The sequence below is a fragment of the Anas platyrhynchos genome, chromosome 1 (genome assembly GCF_047663525.1).
Source record: "Anas platyrhynchos isolate ZD024472 breed Pekin duck chromosome 1, IASCAAS_PekinDuck_T2T, whole genome shotgun sequence".
In the NCBI taxonomy this organism is placed as follows: Eukaryota; Metazoa; Chordata; class Aves; order Anseriformes; family Anatidae; genus Anas; species Anas platyrhynchos.
Genome location: NC_092587.1, coordinates 94,783,821 through 94,789,820, shown reverse-complemented (window position 1 = coordinate 94,789,820; position 6,000 = coordinate 94,783,821).

Below are 6,000 nucleotides of genomic sequence, written 5' to 3'. Positions count from 1 at the left end.
CCAGAAGAAGCCTGCAATAGAAGAAAAAGCCTGTTATCGGTGCTACTGCATATTCTAAAGGACAATAAAAGAGCAGTACTTTGTAATGAGATCACACTACCCAATGCAATTCAAGCTATTAAAGATGCAAACAGTTGATGAGATGCATTTTCACACTGTAATGGGAAGAAAGCCCCTTCCATAATGTATGCGTTCATCTACCCAAAAGCATTTTAGAGTCCTGACATTTGTTCTCAATGTAGGGAGAGAAAGTATATGCAAAGGCAGAAAGGCTATTCTTGCAACCTCCACACAGGTTTTGAATTAAGTCTATTCTTCATTGTGAGATACAGTTTTTTGCTGATTTTGAACACAGCCCCCCCCTCCCCAGCTGACTCCTCATCTATATATATATATAGACATCTAATTAAATAATTTACTCTTTCAGATGCTGAAGATTCTTAGAAGCATTAAGAATTAAACTTCCTGGATTTCTTTCTGTGAATTATGGTTACTTAGGCTTCTTTGCATCTAAAATATTAATATTCATGGAATGCTATACCTCTTGAAATTTTGTAAACTTCAAAGACCTTTAAAAAACAACTCACAGAACTAAAATGTTTCAGTGAATAAATGATAGTAAACTTTTACTTTTGATATGAAAGCTGAAGTGCCTGTTCTGAAGACATTCTTAATATAAGCACGATAACAGGAGCCACCGTTCTATTGCCTCACACTCTATGCATTTCTTAAACTTCCTGAAATAACCTTTTTTTATCATTAAACAAGACTGCATTCTGTGACAGGAAGGAGTACTTCAAACTATTCTGCCCTGAAAGCAGCTATGTTTAAAAGTATAATCTCAAACTTGACTGTGACTGTACAACAGAAGGGGAAAAAAAAACAATTCTCCAATATAGTATAAAACAGTGAAAAATATTTAAAGTATTATCAAGGGTAATATAATACAATCTGAAACTAAAATAGCACAGGAAAAAAAACACCAAACCCATCCTCCAAGTCAACCCAGTTTTCTGAATGCTTCAATAGCGATTGAACTGGTGAAGCGGGCACTTGGAACACAGCAAGATGGAACAGGAAATGAAATTGCATGTGATGGTAAAATGCCCAAACTATTAAATAAATATTTCCCAACTATTAACTTGGAGCTGGTTCATCCAAATCAATTTGAAAAACTGCTCACTTTTGCAGATTTAAGAACCCTTCAAATTAAAAGTTGATGGCAAATGCAACCTTGAACACCAATTCCCATTTAACATTCTGTCGCTATCCGGACACAGTGATAAGAAGATTACATTCAGCTGGAGGTGGGTGCACTGAGAGATGAGGTTTACAACTACAGCTTGGTATTAATCTGGTTATTTATTATCACCCCAAAAGCACTGAGTGAAGAAACACAAAAATGTATTGCTACAAGCCCTTAAAACAATTGCAATGTTTTAGAAGAATTTCAAATTAGGAAACATATTACTATGATTCTATGTCTCCAACATAGAATATAGCTTTATATTTATATATATATATATATATAGCACAGAAAAAGAAGAAGAAAAAAAAAAAACATATTTAATGCCTGTAGTTTTCCTCTGCTTTCTCTAAACAAGCAAATATAAAAGTTGTAGCACAGTGGATGTTATTTTGCCATTACTTACAGGTTGCAGGCTGTTTTCTGACCTGACCATTTTAGGGCTCATAAATTGGGCTCTTCCTGGGACATCTTTAGCCCATTCGGGTGTGATAACAGTTATCTGCCAATCAGGTAACTCTTGCTCAGCTTCAGTTCAGTTTTGATTTGGCTCACAGTGATAGCAGACAATTATTTGTGTGTGGACTCCAGAAGAAAATGAAATATGGAAGAGTATGCCTGCTGTGTACCAACATTCTTGATGCTGAGTACAGGTTTTGTAGTTACTGATTTTATTTTAAAAAAATAAAGTTAAGTTATTCACAGTTGAAAGGCTTTCCAATGCTTTTCTACCATTAGCAATTAAACAAAAAGGATTGGCTTTAAACACTCTTTTAACTCTTCTTACCACTATGAAATAGAAGATACATTTTCAGGGTGCTACATTTTCATCAGCCACTATGAAACAAAATACGTAGTTTTTATAAATAGAGGCAAACAGATCAAAACTAACAACAGAACACGCACAACAGCATTCACAGATCTGGCCACGAGCATCTTTTGAGGCATTTGGCCAAAAACACTGTCCATCACAGACTGTCTTTTGCTACCTACTCTCTCCCCCCCCCCCCCAGAGAAGAGGACATGGCCAGGAAGCACTGAACATTCTGCAGTGGTTGTTTTGTCTGCTCTTAACAGCAGGTAAAAGCCACATACAACAGTGCAGTCTCCCACATGGCAGAGGCACAGAGGTACTGCTTTGGGGCAACCAAAAGTTGCAGCAATCCTAGCCTGCGTCCTTAGGGTTCCACAAAAAAACAAAACAGGCTTCCTAACTCCAGTGCTTCCCAAATCTCACGTCTGCTATGGTTTTACAGTCCTGTAAAAATGGAACGAAAAAGTCAGCTGTAAATGCAAGTATTCTTTCCTATCATAGTGTGAACCAAGAAATGAAACCTATCTTGTGAATCAAGCCAAAAACAGAGCTATTCCCAAAGCATTGTTAGAGAGAGGGACAGGTGGTCATGCCTTAGCATTTCCCCAGTTGTAAGATAGCTTTGCCACTGTCATGAGAGCACAGCACACAATAGCAAACAATGAGTATTGAGGGGGGGCACAGAATTTCTGTTTGAGCATTAGGTAAGGCACACCATATATCATACTTTAGTTGTTTTAGTCCATTTATAAATATATTGGTAATTGAGAAGGGCTAAAATATTGAACAGCATACAGTATGGCGTACAGTATGGCACTAGCCCTCAACTTCACCTACCATTGGGCAGCACTGCTTAAGTCAAAGCACTTTCCTAACAAATCCTCATACAGATGGGATAGGACAGGGTCACCAAAGCACAACACAGTCCCTAGCAACCAGCAGGTAGGCATGCAAATAAAAAAGAAAACTCAGTACACAACTTTAGTTTACTTTAATGAATTCTCAGGTCTGAAAATAGCCTGCAAGGTTTGCAAAACCTGAAATTCCATGAGATTTAAACCATTGCTGAAATCAATTAGCTTAATTTATGATGTACTGTTTAGCCAGCATCCTAATTAAACAGCAACTTCCTATAATTCCAGTAAGGAACAAAGCACAGCAGGTGATGTTTAAGTACGGGCTAGTGACCTAATATGTGCATTTCCAGCTTTTTTAATTATGCTGATTTTTCAGAAGTCAGTGGAGAGTAAACTAAAATGGATATAAAATGAAAAAAAAAAAAAAAAAAACACAGCATTTTAAAGCATATTCATTATTCAGTAAGACCTGGGACTGATACTGAAATTGTATTTAAAGAATTTAAAATAAATAAATGAAGAGAAAAGCACTATCCCCAATTTTTTTCCACCCTTCTGCCTTTGGAGATCATAAAACAAGGCAAACTGGTCAAAAAGCTGCAACTTCTTCAAATAAAAAATCGTCTTTATGACTGGCTACAGGTGATTTCCAACTGAAGACATAATTATGTAATTGCAAAACAGGATTTTTTTGTTTGTTTTAGTTTGATGGAAGAACTAAAAAAACATTAAAGATTCTGAAGTAAAATTTTACATAAAATTCATACCTCTCACCTTCACTCTTGGGCTCTGGATTGGCTTTAACATTGGAAAGAATACCTTCGGGCAGTAGAGAAAATTAGATTTAGAATACTGAATTAAAAATTGGCGTAATCGATTCAATTATAAAATTGTATTTGGGTAGTTCTACCCATAATGCTATACAAACATTGAGATTGTAGCAGACATTGCATTACCCTACCTCAGCTTTATTCATCAAGTTCACATGGCTTGGAGAGCAAAGGAAACTTAATGGTACAGATCTATCCATCACTAATTTTATATATTAGTTACCTCAGAAAAGTCTACAAGTGTCAGGTAATACTGCCATCCTTTTTTTTCCTTGCCAAATACTCAAATTTGTTAGTACCAAGCCTACATAGGAATGGTAATCTCTAGACTAATTCATTCACTTTCACTAGAATTATCATTAACTCCAGTACCTAATACTCCCTTGAATGGAGACTACTGAACTTCAGAGCACTCTCCCTGCTCCACTTTAACTGGGTATCTCACATTTATTTTAATAATTGTTATGAGAGGGTCTCCATGACATTTTAGTAGTATCAGATGCATCAAATATCTTTCCACTAGTAGGATTTTTTTTTTTTTGAGGGGTGGTATTTTCTGTAAGAGCACTGTGCTGCACCTCTGGAAACATGGAATGTTCTCCCAGTTTAATCAGCAGCCCCCAGATGTTCTTGGCCAAATCTCTATTTCTAAGCTTTCTTTACTGTACCAATTCCTCCTCAGTAAAATGGGAGTACTGATCCTCTTTAAAAAGAGCACACTCAATACTACCACGCAAGGGATAGGGTGCCTCACATCACTGTGTGTTGAGCTACTAACATGATGACTTATACAACTAGATGTCATTTGTCCTGATCCTCGCTTTTTCCCTGGAGTCAAGTAGAAAGGATGGATGTTTAGCATCTCCCTATCCAGACTGCTATTTGGTAGGTGTCCTGATTTTGGTTAGGACAGAGTTAATTTTCTTCCTAGTAGCTGGTAGAATGCTATGTTTTGGCTTAGGATGAGAAGAGTGCTGATAACTTGCTGATGTTTGAACTGTTGCAGAGCAGTGTTTACATCAAGCCAAGGACGTTTCAGCTTCTCGCTCTGTCCTGCCAACGGGCAGGCTAGGGGTGCAGCAAGAGCTGGGAGGGGACAGACCCAGGACAGCTGACCCAAACTAGCCAAAGGGGTATTCCATACCATCTGACGTCATGCTGAACAACATATAGGGGTGGCTAGCCAGGGGGAGGAGGGCGGGACTGCTCGGGGTTAGTCTGGACATCGGTCAGCAGGTGGTGAGCAATTGCATTGTGCATCACTTGTTTGTACACATTATTAGTAGTAGTACTATCATCATCATCAGTATTGTTATTATTATTTTTACTATTATTTTCCTGTCTTAATAAACTGTCTTTATCTCAACTCACAGGCGTCACTTTCCCACTTCTTTCCCCCATCCCAGAGGGAGGGGGGAGGGTGAAGCAATGGCTGTGTGTTGTTTTGCTGCCAGCTGGGTTAAACCACAACAGTAAGCACAATCCCTTTTAATAGGGCATGTAACCCCACCCCCAACCTTGATGTAGTTATCACTCATGAAAGGCTAATTCATTGTAATCAAATATTATTTGATTTTTAGAAGCCTCTATCAAAGGATTGGCTTGACTAAGTGGAGGGGAAAAAAGAAAGAAGTACATTAACCAATTGTAACAACCAAAGACTTTGGAGGAAATGCTTATAATTATTTCACAACAGAGGCAGGAACTTATTCACATGCATCGATGCAGGGAATTTAGCATGACTGCACTGCACTCAGCCTTAGTCTGCTCTGCTCCATCAGCCTTTGCTCAACAGTACTGTGTCAAGCAGGCTGAAAAGAAAAATTTACATACACGTGATTGCTGGTATTGTTTTTCACTCGTCTTTATTTACAACCTGTAGAAGAACATTTGACATTGGCCTTTATATTTATCTGAAAACATTTTCAAATCTATCTGACCATAGTTAGAAGATTGTGGTACTCAGTAATGTGTCAAGTAGAAACATCACTGATAAGATAACCCAGGAGCATTACAACTCATGTTTATTTTACCAATACTACACCAGTTTAAATGGAAAATTCTTCTTTTGTCTCATTTCATCATTTTTATGGTGCTGGAGAATTGAAAAGGTTCCAAACCACTGATATTTATGACTGCAAAGAAAACATGGTTTCCTGTAGGAGAAACTACTCTTTCAACTTTGACATTAGGCTTGAAAGAAGAATGGCTTGAGATGAAGTACTTCTATTTTATGTTCTGCTTCTGGAATGA